Source organism: Salvelinus fontinalis, chromosome 2 (assembly GCF_029448725.1).
Source record: "Salvelinus fontinalis isolate EN_2023a chromosome 2, ASM2944872v1, whole genome shotgun sequence".
In the NCBI taxonomy this organism is placed as follows: Eukaryota; Metazoa; Chordata; class Actinopteri; order Salmoniformes; family Salmonidae; genus Salvelinus; species Salvelinus fontinalis.
This window is the reverse complement of record NC_074666.1, coordinates 15,447,333-15,463,239: the sequence shown is the minus strand read 5'-3', so window position 1 is coordinate 15,463,239 and position 15,907 is coordinate 15,447,333. Positions and strand designations below refer to the sequence as shown.

The window sequence follows — 15,907 nt, the reverse complement described above, 5'->3', positions numbered from 1 at the left end:
AGGCCAGCCTATAGAGAGAGGAGATAGTAACAGTCACTAACCCTCAGGGTGCTGTGAGGGGGCCAGCCTATAGAGAGAGGAGATAGTAACTGTCTCTAACCCTCAGGGTGGGGTGAGGGGGCCAGCCTATAGAGAGAGGAGATAGTAACAGTCATTAACCCTCAGGGTGCGGTGAGGGGGCCAGCCTATAGAGAGAGGAGATAGTAACAGTCACTGACCCTCAGGGTGCTGTGAGGGGGCCAGCCTATAGAGAGAGGAGATAGTAACAGTCACTAACCCTCAGGGTGCGGTGAGGGGGCCAGCCTATAGAGAGAGGAGATAGTAACAGTCATTAACCCTCAGGGTACGGTGAGGGGACCAGCCTATAGAGAGGAGATAGTAACAGTCATTAACCCTCAGGGTACGGTGAGGGGGCCAGCCTATAGAGAGAGGAGATAGTAACACAGTCATTAACCCTCAGGGTACGGTGAGGGGGCCAGCCTATAGAGAGAGGAGATAGTAACAGTCATTAACCCTCAGGGTGAGGTGAGGGGGCCAGCCTATAGAGAGAGGAGATAGGGTTAGTGACTGTTACTCAGGGTACGGTGAGGGGGCCAGCCTATAGAGAGAGGAGATAGTAACAGTCATTAACCCTCAGGGTGGGGTGAGGGGGCCAGCCTATAGAGAGAGGAGATAGGGTTAGTGACTGTTACTCGGGGTACGGTGAGGGGGCCAGCCTATAGAGAGAGGAGATAGTAACAGTCACTAACCCTCAGGGTGCGGTGAGGGGGCCAGCCTATAGAGAGAGGAGATAGTAACAGTCATTAACCCTCAGGGTGCGGTGAGGGGGCCAGCCTATAGAGAGAGGAGATAGTAACAGTCACTAACCCTCAGGGTACGGTGAGGGGGCCAGCCTATAGAGAGAGGAGATAGTAACAGTCACTAACCCTCAGGGTGCGGTGAGGGGGCCAGCCTATAGAGAAAGGAGATAGTAACAGTCACTAACCCTCAGGGTGCGGTGAGGGGGCCAGCCTATAGAGAGAGGAGATAGTAACACAGTCACTAACCCTCAGGGTGCGGTGAGGGGGCCAGCCTATAGAGAGAGGAGATAGTAACAGTCATTAACCCTCAGGGTGTGGTGAGGGGGCCAGCCTATAGAGAGAGGAGATAGTAACAGTCACTTACCCTCAGGGTGGGGTGAGGGGGACAGCCTATAGAGAGAGGAGATAGTAACACAGTCACTAACCTTCAGGGTGCTGTGAGGGGGCCAGCCTATAGAGAGAGGAGATAGTAACAGTCACTAACCCTCAGGGTGCGGTGAGGGGGCCAGCCTATAGAGAGAGGAGATAGTAACAGTCACTAACCCTCAGGGTACGGTGAGGGGGCCAGCCTATAGAGAGAGGAGATAGTAATAGTCACTAACCCTCAGGGTGCGGTGAGGGGGCCATCCTATAGAGAGAGGAGATAGTAACAGTCATTAACCCTCAGGGTACGGTGAGGGGGCCAGCCTATAGAGAGGAGATAGTAACAGTCATTAACCCTCAGAGTACGGTGAGGGGGCCAGCCTATAGAGAGAGGAGATAGTAACAGTCACTAACCCTCAGGGTGCGGTGAGGGGGCCAGCCTATAGAGAGAGGAGATAGTAACACAGTCATTAACCCTCAGGGTACGGTGAGGGGGCCAGCCTATAGAGAGGGGAGATAGTAACAGTCACTAACCCTCAGGGTACGGTGAGGGAGCCAGCCTATAGAGAGAGGAGATAGTAACAGTAACTAACCCTCAGGGTGTGGTGAGGGGGCCAGCCTATTGAGAGAGGAGATAGTAACACATTCATTAACCCTCAGGGTGCGGTGAGGGGATGGCCTATAGAGAGAGGAGATAGTAACAGTCATTAACCCTCAGGGTACGGTGAGGGGGCCAGCCTATAGAGAGAGGAGATAGTAACAGTCATTAACCCCCAGGGTACGGTGAGGGGGCCATCCTATAGAGAGAGGAGATAGTAACAGTCATTAACCCTCAGGGTGGGGTGAGGGGGCCAGCCTATAGAGAGAGGAGATAGTAACAGTAATTAACCCTCAGGGTGCGGTGAGGGGGCCAGCCTATAGAGAGAGGAGATAGTAACAGTCATTAACCCTCAGGGTGCGGTGAGGGGGCCAGCCTATAGAGAGAGGAGATAGTAACACAGTCATTAACCCTCAGGGTGCGGTGAGGGGGCCAGCCTATAGAGAGAGGAGATAGTAACAGTCATTAACCCTCAGGGTACGGTGAGGGGGCCAGCCTATAGAGAGAGGAGATAGTAACAGTCATTAACCCTCAGGGTGGGGTGAGGGGGCCAGCCTATAGAGAGAGGAGATAGGGTTAGTGACTGTTACTCGGGGTACGGTGAGGGGGCCAGCCTATAGAGAGAGGAGATAGTAACAGTCACTAACCCTCAGGGTGCGGTGAGGGGATGGCCTATAGAGAGAGGAGATAGTAACAGTCATTAACCCTCAGGGTACGGTGAGGGGGCCAGCCTATAGAGAGAGGAGATAGTAACAGTCATTAACCCCCAGGGTACGGTGAGGGGGCCATCCTATAGAGAGAGGAGATAGTAACAGTCATTAACCCTCAGGGTGGGGTGAGGGGGCCAGCCTATAGAGAGAGGAGATAGTAACAGTAATTAACCCTCAGGGTGCGGTGAGGGGGCCAGCCTATAGAGAGAGGAGATAGTAACAGTCATTAACCCTCAGGGTGCGGTGAGGGGGCCAGCCTATAGAGAGAGGAGATAGTAACACAGTCATTAACCCTCAGGGTGCGGTGAGGGGGCCAGCCTATAGAGAGAGGAGATAGTAACAGTCATTAACCCTCAGGGTACGGTGAGGGGGCCAGCCTATAGAGAGAGGAGATAGTAACAGTCATTAACCCTCAGGGTGGGGTGAGGGGGCCAGCCTATAGAGAGAGGAGATAGGGTTAGTGACTGTTACTCGGGGTACGGTGAGGGGGCCAGCCTATAGAGAGAGGAGATAGTAACAGTCACTAACCCTCAGGGTGCGGTGAGGGGGCCAGCCTATAGAGAGAGGAGATAGTAACAGTCATTAACCCTCAGGGTGCGGTGAGGGGGCCAGCCTATAGAGAGAGGAGATAGTAACAGTCACTAACCCTCAGGGTACGGTGAGGGTGCCAGCCTATAGAGAGAGGAGATAGTAACAGTCACTAACCCTCAGGGTACGGTGAGGGGGCCAGCCTATAGAGAGAGGAGATAGTAACACAGTCACTAACCCTCAGGGTGCGGTGTGGGTGCCAGCCTATAGAGAGAGGAGAAAGTAACAGTCATTAACCTTCAGGGTGTGGTGAGGGGGCCAGCCTATAGAGAGAGGAGATAGTAACAGTCACTTACCCTCAGGGTGGGGTGAGGGGTACAGCCTATAGAGAGAGGAGATAGTAACAGTCACTAACCCTCAGGGTGCTGTGAGGGGGCCAGCCTATAGAGAGAGGAGATAGTAACTGTCTCTAACCCTCAGGGTACGGTGAGGGGGCCAGCCTATAGAGAGAGGAGATAGTAACAGTCATTAACCCTCAGGGTACGGTGAGGGGGCCAGCCTATAGAGAGAGGAGATAGTAACAGTCACTAACCCTCAGGGTACGGTGAGGCGGCCAGCCTATAGAGAGAGGAGATAGTAACAGTCATTAACCCTCAGGGTACCGTGAGGGGGCCAGCCTATAGAGAGAGGAGATAGTAACAGTCACTAACCCTCAGGGTGCGGTGAGGGGGCCAGCCTATAGAGAGAGGAGATAGTAACAGTCACTAACCCTCAGGGTGCGGTGAGGGGGCCAGCCTATAGAGAGAGGAGATAGTAACAGTCACTAACCCTCAGGGTGGGGTGAGGGGGCCAGCCTATAGAGAGAGGAGATAGTAACAGTCATTAACCCTCAGGGTGTGGTGAGGGGGAAAGCCTATAGAGAGAGGAGATAGTAACAGTCACTAACCCTCAGGGTGCGGTGAGGGGGCCAGCCTATAGAGAGAGCAGATAGTAACACAGTCATTAACCCTCAGGGTGCGGTGAGGGGGCCAGCCTATAGAGAGAGGAGATAGTAACAGTCACTAACCCTCAGGGTGGGGTGAGGGGGCCAGCCTATAGAGAGAGGAGATAGGGTTAGTGACTGTTACTCGGGGTACGGTGAGGGGGCCAGCCTATAGAGAGAGGAGATAGTAACAGTCACTAACCCTCAGGGTACGATGAGGGGGCCAGCCTATTGAGAGAGGAGATAGTAACTGTCACTAACCCTCAGGGTGGGGTGAGGGGGCCAGCCTATAGAGAGAGGAGATAGTAACACATTCACTAACCCTCAGGGTACGGTGAGGGGGCCAGCCTATAGAGAGAGGAGATAGTAACAGTCATTAACCCTCAGGGTACGGTGAGGGGGCCAGCCTATAGAGAGAGGAGATAGTAACACAGTCACTAACCCTCAGGGTGCGGTGTGGGTGCCAGCCTATAGAGAGAGGAGAAAGTAACAGTCATTAACCTTCAGGGTGTGGTGAGGGGGCCAGCCTATAGAGAGAGGAGATAGTAACAGTCACTTACCCTCAGGGTGGGGTGAGGGGGACAGCCTATAGAGAGAGGAGATAGTAACAGTCACTAACCCTCAGGGTACGGTGAGGGGGCCAGCCTATAGAGAGAGGAGATAGTAACAGTCATTAACCCTCAGGGTACGGTGAGGGGGCCAGCCTATAGAGAGAGGAGATAGTAACAGTCACTAACCCTCAGGGTACGGTGAGGCGGCCAGCCTATAGAGAGAGGAGATAGTAACAGTCATTAACCCTCAGGGTACCGTGAGGGGGCCAGCCTATAGAGAGAGGAGATAGTAACAGTCATTAACCCTCAGGGTGCGGTGAGGGGGCCAGCCTATAGAGAGAGGAGATAGTAACAGTCACTAACCCTCAGGGTGCGGTGAGGGGGCTAGCCTATAGAGAGAGGAGATAGTAACAGTCACTAACCCTCAGGGTGGGGTGAGGGGGCCAGCCTATAGAGAGAGGAGATAGTAACAGTCATTAACCCTCAGGGTGTGGTGAGGGGGAAAGCCTATAGAGAGAGGAGATAGTAACAGTCACTAACCCTCAGGGTGCGGTGAGGGGGCCAGCCTATAGAGAGAGGAGATAGTAACACAGTCATTAACCCTCAGGGTGCGGTGAGGGGGCCAGCCTATAGAGAGAGGAGATAGGGTTAGTGACTGTTACTCGGGGTACGGTGAGGGGGCCAGCCTATAGAGAGAGGAGATAGTAACAGTCACTAACCCTCAGGGTACGATGAGGGGGCCAGCCTATTGAGAGAGGAGATAGTAACTGTCACTAACCCTCAGGGTGGGGTGAGGGGGCCAGCCTATAGAGAGAGGAGATAGTAACACATTCACTAACCCTCAGGGTACGGTGAGGGGGCCAGCCTATAGAGAGAGGAGATAGTAACAGTCATTAACCCTCAGGGTACGGTGAGGGGGCCAGCCTATAGAGAGAGGAGATAGTAACAGTCACTAACCCTCAGGGTACGGTGAGGGGGCCAGCCTATAGAGAGAGGAGATAGTAACAGTCATTAACCCTCAGGGTACGGTGAGGGGGCCAGCCTATAGAGAGAGGAGATAGTAACAGTCACTAACCCTCGGGGTGCGGTGAGGGGGCCAGCCTATAGATAGAGGAGATAGTAACAGTCATTAACCCTCAGGGTGCGGTGAGGGGGCTAGCCTATAGAGAGAGGAGATGGTAACAGTCATTAACCCTCAGGGTGCGGTGAGGGGGCCAGCCTATAGAGAGAGGAGATAGTAACAGTCATTAACCCTCAGGGTTCGGTGAGGGGGCCAGCCTATAGAGAGAGGAGATAGTAACAGTCATTAACCCTCAGGGTGCGGTGAGGGGGCCAGCCTATAGAGAGAGGAGATAGTAACAGTCACTAACCCTCAGGGTGCGGTGAGGGGGCCAGCCTATAGAGAGAGGAGATAGTAACAGTCACTAACCCTCAGGGTGCTGTGAGGGGGCCAGCCTATAGAGAGAGGGTAGATAGTAACAGTCACTAACCCTCAGGGTACGGTGAGGGGGCCAGCCTATAGAGAGAGGAGATAGTAAGACAGTCACTAACCCTCAGGGTGCGGTGAGGGGGCCAGCCTATAGAGAGAAGAGATAGTAACAGTCATTAACCCTCAGGGTACGGTGAGGGGGCCAGCCTATAGAGAGAGGAGATAGTAACAGTCATTAACCCTCAGGGTACGGTGAGGGGGCCAGCCTATAGAGAGAGGAGATAGTAACACAGTCACTAACCCTCAGGGTGTGGTGAGGGGGCCAGCCTATAGAGAGAGGAGATAGTAACAGTCATTAACCCTCAGGGTGGGGTGAGGGGGCCAGCCTATAGAGAGGAGATAGTAACAGTCACTAACCCTCAGGGTACGGTGAGGGGGCCAGCCTATAGAGAGAGGAGATAGTAACACAGTCATTAACCCTCAGGGTGGGGTGAGGGGGCCAGCCTATAGAGAGAGGAGATAGTAACAGTCACTAACCCTCAGGGTGCGGTGAGGGGGCCAGCCTATAGAGAGAGGAGATAGTAACAGTAACTAACCCTCAGGGTGTGGTGAGGGGGCCAGCCTATTGAGAGAGGAGATAGTAACACATTCATTAACCCTCAGGGTGCGGTGAGGGGATGGCCTATAGAGAGAGGAGATAGTAACAGTCATTAACCCTCAGGGTACAGTGAGGGGGCCAGCCTATAGAGAGAGGAGATAGTAACAGTCATTAACCCCCAGGGTACGGTGAGGGGGCCATCCTATAGAGAGAGGAGATAGTAACAGTCATTAACCCTCAGGGTGGGGTGAGGGGGCCAGCCTATAGAGAGAGGAGATAGTAACAGTAATTAACCCTCAGGGTGCGGTGAGGGGGCCAGCCTATAGAGAGAGGAGATAGTAACAGTCATTAACCCTCAGGGTGCGGTGAGGGGGCCAGCCTATAGAGAGAGGAGATAGTAACACAGTCATTAACCCTCAGGGTGCGGTGAGGGGGCCAGCCTATAGAGAGAGGAGATAGTAACAGTCATTAACCCTCAGGGTACGGTGAGGGGGCCAGCCTATAGAGAGAGGAGATAGTAACAGTCATTAACCCTCAGGGTGGGGTGAGGGGGCCAGCCTATAGAGAGAGGAGATAGGGTTAGTGACTGTTACTCGGGGTACGGTGAGGGGGCCAGCCTATAGAGAGAGGAGATAGTAACAGTCACTAACCCTCAGGGTGCGGTGAGGGGATGGCCTATAGAGAGAGGAGATAGTAACAGTCATTAACCCTCAGGGTACGGTGAGGGGGCCAGCCTATAGAGAGAGGAGATAGTAACAGTCATTAACCCCCAGGGTACGGTGAGGGGGCCATCCTATAGAGAGAGGAGATAGTAACAGTCATTAACCCTCAGGGTGGGGTGAGGGGGCCAGCCTATAGAGAGAGGAGATAGTAACAGTAATTAACCCTCAGGGTGCGGTGAGGGGGCCAGCCTATAGAGAGAGGAGATAGTAACAGTCATTAACCCTCAGGGTGCGGTGAGGGGGCCAGCCTATAGAGAGAGGAGATAGTAACACAGTCATTAACCCTCAGGGTGCGGTGAGGGGGCCAGCCTATAGAGAGAGGAGATAGTAACAGTCATTAACCCTCAGGGTACGGTGAGGGGGCCAGCCTATAGAGAGAGGAGATAGTAACAGTCATTAACCCTCAGGGTGGGGTGAGGGGGCCAGCCTATAGAGAGAGGAGATAGGGTTAGTGACTGTTACTCGGGGTACGGTGAGGGGGCCAGCCTATAGAGAGAGGAGATAGTAACAGTCACTAACCCTCAGGGTGCGGTGAGGGGGCCAGCCTATAGAGAGAGGAGATAGTAACAGTCATTAACTCTCAGGGTGCGGTGAGGGGGCCAGCCTATAGAGAGAGGAGATAGTAACAGTCACTAACCCTCAGGGTACGGTGAGGGTGCCAGCCTATAGAGAGAGGAGATAGTAACAGTCACTAACCCTCAGGGTACGGTGAGGGGGCCAGCCTATAGAGAGAGGAGATAGTAACACAGTCACTAACCCTCAGGGTGCGGTGTGGGTGCCAGCCTATAGAGAGAGGAGAAAGTAACAGTCATTAACCTTCAGGGTGTGGTGAGGGGGCCAGCCTATAGAGAGAGGAGATAGTAACAGTCACTTACCCTCAGGGTGGGGTGAGGGGGACAGCCTATAGAGAGAGGAGATAGTAACAGTCACTAACCCTCAGGGTGCTGTGAGGGGGCCAGCCTATAGAGAGAGGAGATAGTAACTGTCTCTAACCCTCAGGGTACGGTGAGGGGGCCAGCCTATAGAGAGAGGAGATAGTAACAGTCATTAACCCTCAGGGTACGGTGAGGGGGCCAGCCTATAGAGAGAGGAGATAGTAACAGTCACTAACCCTCAGGGTACGGTGAGGCGGCCAGCCTATAGAGAGAGGAGATAGTAACAGTCATTAACCCTCAGGGTACCGTGAGGGGGCCAGCCTATAGAGAGAGGAGATAGTAACAGTCACTAACCCTCAGGGTGCGGTGAGGGGGCCAGCCTATAGAGAGAGGAGATAGTAACAGTCACTAACCCTCAGGGTGCGGTGAGGGGGCCAGCCTATAGAGAGAGGAGATAGTAACAGTCACTAACCCTCAGGGTGGGGTGAGGGGGCCAGCCTATAGAGAGAGGAGATAGTAACAGTCATTAACCCTCAGGGTGTGGTGAGGGGGAAAGCCTATAGAGAGAGGAGATAGTAACAGTCACTAACCCTCAGGGTGCGGTGAGGGGGCCAGCCTATAGAGAGAGCAGATAGTAACACAGTCATTAACCCTCAGGGTGCGGTGAGGGGGCCAGCCTATAGAGAGAGGAGATAGTAACAGTCACTAACCCTCAGGGTGGGGTGAGGGGGCCAGCCTATAGAGAGAGGAGATAGGGTTAGTGACTGTTACTCGGGGTACGGTGAGGGGGCCAGCCTATAGAGAGAGGAGATAGTAACAGTCACTAACCCTCAGGGTACGATGAGGGGGCCAGCCTATTGAGAGAGGAGATAGTAACTGTCACTAACCCTCAGGGTGGGGTGAGGGGGCCAGCCTATAGAGAGAGGAGATAGTAACACATTCACTAACCCTCAGGGTACGGTGAGGGGGCCAGCCTATAGAGAGAGGAGATAGTAACAGTCATTAACCCTCAGGGTACGGTGAGGGGGCCAGCCTATAGAGAGAGGAGATAGTAACACAGTCACTAACCCTCAGGGTGCGGTGTGGGTGCCAGCCTATAGAGAGAGGAGAAAGTAACAGTCATTAACCTTCAGGGTGTGGTGAGGGGGCCAGCCTATAGAGAGAGGAGATAGTAACAGTCACTTACCCTCAGGGTGGGGTGAGGGGGACAGCCTATAGAGAGAGGAGATAGTAACAGTCACTAACCCTCAGGGTACGGTGAGGGGGCCAGCCTATAGAGAGAGGAGATAGTAACAGTCATTAACCCTCAGGGTACGGTGAGGGGGCCAGCCTATAGAGAGAGGAGATAGTAACAGTCACTAACCCTCAGGGTACGGTGAGGCGGCCAGCCTATAGAGAGAGGAGATAGTAACAGTCATTAACCCTCAGGGTACCGTGAGGGGGCCAGCCTATAGAGAGAGGAGATAGTAACAGTCACTAACCCTCAGGGTGCGGTGAGGGAGCCAGCCTATAGAGAGAGGAGATAGTAACAGTCACTAACCCTCAGGGTGCGGTGAGGGGGCCAGCCTATAGAGAGAGGAGATAGTAACAGTCACTAACCCTCAGGGTGGGGTGAGGGGGCCAGCCTATAGAGAGAGGAGATAGTAACAGTCATTAACCCTCAGGGTGTGGTGAGGGGGAAAGCCTATAGAGAGAGGAGATAGTAACAGTCACTAACCCTCAGGGTGCGGTGAGGGGGCCAGCCTATAGAGAGAGGAGATAGTAACACAGTCATTAACCCTCAGGGTGCGGTGAGGGGGCCAGCCTATAGAGAGAGGAGATAGGGTTAGTGACTGTTACTCGGGGTACGGTGAGGGGGCCAGCCTATAGAGAGAGGAGATAGTAACAGTCACTAACCCTCAGGGTACGATGAGGGGGCCAGCCTATTGAGAGAGGAGATAGTAACTGTCACTAACCCTCAGGGTGGGGTGAGGGGGCCAGCCTATAGAGAGAGGAGATAGTAACACATTCACTAACCCTCAGGGTACGGTGAGGGGGCCAGCCTATAGAGAGAGGAGATAGTAACAGTCATTAACCCTCAGGGTACGGTGAGGGGGCCAGCCTATAGAGAGAGGAGATAGTAACAGTCACTAACCCTCAGGGTACGGTGAGGGGGCCAGCCTATAGAGAGAGGAGATAGTAACAGTCATTAACCCTCAGGGTACGGTGAGGGGGCCAGCCTATAGAGAGAGGAGATAGTAACAGTCACTAACCCTCGGGGTGCGGTGAGGGGGCCAGCCTATAGATAGAGGAGATAGTAACAGTCATTAACCCTCAGGGTGCGGTGAGGGGGCTAGCCTATAGAGAGAGGAGATGGTAACAGTCATTAACCCTCAGGGTGCGGTGAGGGGGCCAGCCTATAGAGAGAGGAGATAGTAACAGTCATTAACCCTCAGGGTTCGGTGAGGGGGCCAGCCTATAGAGAGAGGAGATAGTAACAGTCATTAACCCTCAGGGTGCGGTGAGGGGGCCAGCCTATAGAGAGAGGAGATAGTAACAGTCACTAACCCTCAGGGTGCGGTGAGGGGGCCAGCCTATAGAGAGAGGAGATAGTAACAGTCACTAACCCTCAGGGTGCTGTGAGGGGGCCAGCCTATAGAGAGAGGGTAGATAGTAACAGTCACTAACCCTCAGGGTACGGTGAGGGGGCCAGCCTATAGAGAGAGGAGATAGTAAGACAGTCACTAACCCTCAGGGTGCGGTGAGGGGGCCAGCCTATAGAGAGAAGAGATAGTAACAGTCATTAACCCTCAGGGTACGGTGAGGGGGCCAGCCTATAGAGAGAGGAGATAGTAACAGTCATTAACCCTCAGGGTACGGTGAGGGGGCCAGCCTATAGAGAGAGGAGATAGTAACACAGTCACTAACCCTCAGGGTGTGGTGAGGGGGCCAGCCTATAGAGAGAGGAGATAGTAACAGTCATTAACCCTCAGGGTGGGGTGAGGGGGCCAGCCTATAGAGAGGAGATAGTAACAGTCACTAACCCTCAGGGTACGGTGAGGGGGCCAGCCTATAGAGAGAGGAGATAGTAACACAGTCATTAACCCTCAGGGTGGGGTGAGGGGGCCAGCCTATAGAGAGAGGAGATAGTAACAGTCACTAACCCTCAGGGTGCGGTGAGGGGGCCAGCCTATAGAGAGAGGAGATAGTAACAGTCACTAACCCTCAGGGTGCGGTGAGGGGGCCAGCCTATAGAGAGAGGAGATAGTAACAGTCACTAACCCTCAGGGTGCGGTGAGGGGGCCAGCCTATAGAGAGGGGAGATAGTAACAGTCACTAACCCTCAGGGTGCGGTGAGGGGGCCAGCCTATAGAGAGAGGAGATAGTACCACAGTCATTAACCCTCAGGGTGGGGTGAGGGGGCCAGCCTATAGAGAGAGGAGATAGAAACCGTCACTAACCCTCAGGGTGCGGTGAGGGGGCCAGCCTATAGAGAGAGGAGATAGTAACAGTCACTAACCCTCAGGGTGCGGTGAGGGGGCCAGCCTATAGAGAGAGGAGATAGTAACACTCACTAACCCTCGGGGTGCGGTGAGGGGGCCAGCCTATAGAGAGAGGAGATAGTGACAGTCATTAATCTTCAGGGTACGGTGAGGGGGCCAGCCTATAGAGAGAGGAGATAGTAACAGTCACTAACCCTCAGGGTACGGTGAGGGGACCAGCCTATAGAGAGAGGAGATAGTGACAGTCATTAATCTTCAGGGTACGGTGAGGGGGCCAGCCTATAGAGAGAGGAGATAGTAACAGTCACTAACCCTCAGGGTACGGTGAGGGGACCAGCCTATAGAGAGAGGAGATAGTAACACAGTCATTAACCCTCAGGGTGGGGTGAGGGGGCCAGCCTATAGAGAGGAGATAGTAACAGTCACTAACCCTCAGGGTACGGTGAGGGGGCCAGCCTATAGAGAGAGGAGATAGTAACACAGTCATTAACCCTCAGGGTGGGGTGAGGGGGCCAGCCTATAGAGAGAGGAGATAGTAACAGTCACTAACCCTCAGGGTGCGGTGAGGGGGCCAGCCTATAGAGAGAGGAGATAGTAACAGTCACTAACCCTCAGGGTGCGGTGAGGGGGCCAGCCTATAGAGAGAGGAGATAGTAACAGTCACTAACCCTCAGGGTGCGGTGAGGGGGCCAGCCTATAGAGAGGGGAGATAGTAACAGTCACTAACCCTCAGGGTGCGGTGAGGGGGCCAGCCTATAGAGAGAGGAGATAGTACCACAGTCATTAACCCTCAGGGTGGGGTGAGGGGGCCAGCCTATAGAGAGAGGAGATAGAAACCGTCACTAACCCTCAGGGTGCGGTGAGGGGGCCAGCCTATAGAGAGAGGAGATAGTAACAGTCACTAACCCTCAGGGTGCGGTGAGGGGGCCAGCCTATAGAGAGAGGAGATAGTAACAGTCACTAACCCTCAGGTTGGGGTGAGGGGGCCAGCCTATAGAGAGAGGAGATAGTAACACTCACTAACCCTCGGGGTGCGGTGAGGGGGCCAGCCTATAGAGAGAGGAGATAGTAACACAGTCACTAACCCTCAGGGTACGGTGAGGGGGCCAGCCTATAGAGAGAGGAGATAGTGACAGTCATTAATCTTCAGGGTACGGTGAGGGGGCCAGCCTATAGAGAGAGGAGATAGTAACAGTCACTAACCCTCAGGGTACGGTGAGGGGACCAGCCTATAGAGAGAGGAGATAGTAACAGTCACTAACCCTCAGGGTACGGTGAGGGGGCCAGCCTATAGAGAGAGGAGATAGTAACAGTCACTAACCCTCAGGGTACGGTGAGGGGGCCAGCCTATAGAGAGAGGAGATAGTAACAGTCATTAACCCTCAGGGTACGGTGAGGGGACCAGCCTATAGAGAGAGGAGATAGTAACAGTCACTAACCCTCAGGGTACGGTGAGGGTGCCAGCCTATAGAGAGAGGAGATAGTAACAGTCACTAACCCTCAGGGTACGGTGAGGGGGCCAGCCTATAGAGAGAGGAGATAGTAACAGTCATTAACCCTCAGGGTACGGTGAGGGGGCCAGCCTATAGAGAGAGGAGATAGTAACAGTCACTAACCCTCAGGGTGGGGTGAGGGGGCCAGCCTATAGAGAGAGGAGATAGTAACAGTCACTAACCCTCAGGGTGCGGTGAGGGGACCAGCCTATAGAGAGAGGAGATAGTAACAGTCACTAACCCTCAGGGTGCGGTGAGGGGGCCAGCCTATAGAGAGAGGAGATAGTAACAGTCACTAACCCTCAGGGTGCGGTGAGGGGGCCAGCCTATAGAGAGAGGAGATAGTAACAGTCACTAACCCTCAGGGTACGGTGAGGGTGCCAGCCTATAGAGAGAGGAGATAGTAACAGTCACTAACCCTCAGGGTACGGTGAGGGGGCCAGCCTATAGAGAGAGGAGATAGTAACAGTCACTAACCCTCAGGGTGCGGTGAGGGGGCCAGCCTATAGAGAGAGGAGGTAGTAACAGTCACTAACCCTCAGGGTGCGGTGATTGGGCCAGCCTATAGAGAGAGGAGATAGTAACAGTCATTAACCCTCAGGGTACGGTGAGGGGGCCAGCCTATAGAGAGAGGAGGTAGTAACAGTCACTAACCCTCAGGGTGGGGTGAGGGGGCCAGCCTATAGAGAGAGGAGATAGTAACAGTCATTAACCCTCAGGGTACGGTGAGGGGGCCAGCCTATAGAGAGAGGAGATAGTAACAGTCACTAACCCTCAGGGTGGGGTGAGGGGGCCAGCCTATAGAGAGAGGAGATAGTAACAGTCACTAACCCTCAGGGTGGGGTGAGGGGGCCAGCCTATAGAGAGAGGAGATAGTAACAGTCATTAACCCTCAGGGTACGGTGAGGGGGCCAGCCTATAGAGAGAGGAGATAGTAACAGTCACTAACCCTCGGGGTACGGTGAGGGGACCAGCCTATAGAGAGAGGAGATAGTAACAGTCATTAACCCTCAGGGTACGATGAGCCTGCAGAGAGAGGAGACATTTTAGTCATTTAGCAGATGCTCTTCTCCAGAGACACAATCAGTGCATTCAATTAAATGTAGTTAGGTAAGAGCCAGCTACCACAGAGCCCACACTCCTCTCCCCTAACCCCTCACCTCCCTGCCGCATGTAAACCCCCACACTCCTCTCCCCTAACCCCCTCACAGCATGTCCACCCCCACACTCCTCTCCCCTAACCCCCTCACAGCATATACACCCCCACACTCCTCTCCCCTAACCCCTCACCTCTACGCAGCATGTAAACCCCCACACTCCTCTCCCCTAACCCCTCACCTCCCTGCCGCATGTAAACCCCCACACTCCTCTCCCCTAACCCCTCACCTCCCTGCCGCATGTAAACCCCCACACTCCTCTCCCCTAACTCCCTCACAGCATGTCCACCCCCACACTCCTCTCCCCTAACCCCCTCACAGCATATACACCCCCACACTCCTCTCCCCTAACCCCTCACCTCCCTGCCGCATGTAAACCCCCACACTCCTCTCCCCTAACCCCCTCACAGCATGTACACCCCCACACTCCTCTCCCCTAACCCCCTCACAGCATGTACACCCCCACACTCCTCTCCCCTAACCCCCTCACAGCATGTCCACCCCCACACCCCTCTGGCCGTCACCTTGACGGGCTCCTCCGACCCGGGCGTCCCACTCAGCTGGTCTATGATGCCCGCCGACCGGGAAGCCAGCTTGTCAAAAGCCTCCTGGAGGGAGATGTTGGACACCTGGAGCTCTGCAGGGAGAGGGAAGTAGAGAATAACAGTATTAACTATATACAGAACCAAACAGACCCATCTGACCAACCAGGCTTAGACCAGAGAAAGGGCTTTGCATAGTCAGGAAGAGGAATCATGAGGAATGTGATACACAAATTGTTATTTTACTCCGTGCAACTTTGTGCTGGAACGCATGAGGAAGTCACTTCCAATCAGCAAGGAATGTCATAAATAAATCATCAGAACAGACACCTTTTTCCTCAAGAATCATGATTCTTTTTGGTTTGAACTGCTGGACAAAATGAAGAACAATTAGTGAATTAGGATACGTGTCTAAACACAGTCTTAGAAATGTATTCTGCGTACAATCGTACCAGAACTGACCACATTACTTTTTATTATTTTTTATCAATTTTAAAAGGAAAAAAATGATCACATTTCATCGAAAAATGTCAATAAAGCCACTGCTAAGATCAAGCATTATAGGCCGCAGATAACACAACAAAATCATTGGGAAATGGACTGACTACACATTCCCTACACTGGGAGGGATGATTTGACTGGTTTTGGTCAGCCAATGGCATTAAAGGCATCCAATTCTCACCCACAGCATCCCTACAGATGTGGGGCTCTTGCGCCACCCAGTGGACTAAATGGTACCTGTTGCGTTGGAGAGGGGCTGCAGGGGCGAGGTGTCTGGGATGCTCCAGAGGGGGAGGCGTCCGGCTGAATCTCCCTGGACCAGCAGCTTGTGGAAGGGCTCCCGACGGCTGTAAAAAAATAAACGTGTCACCTAGGGACAGATGAGCAACTAGAACATAGAACATTAGAACAATGAACACTGGTATTATCCATAGAAACAGAATGAATAGAACGGGCTTGGAACCTCTAACCATGGCAACTTGCCTGGTACACTCGCAATGGCTGCCTGAGATTGTGATGTAATTATTTCCATGGTAATATAGAATGTTCATTCAAATGATGTTAACTGATTTAGCT

At 53.5% G+C, this 15,907-nt stretch overlaps 1 pseudogene; it reads right to left on the bottom strand.

Moving 5' to 3' along the window:
• LOC129833644 (WD repeat-containing protein 7-like) overlaps positions 1–15,907 on the bottom strand; it is a 68,132-nt pseudogene that overhangs the window by 32,039 nt on the left and 20,186 nt on the right.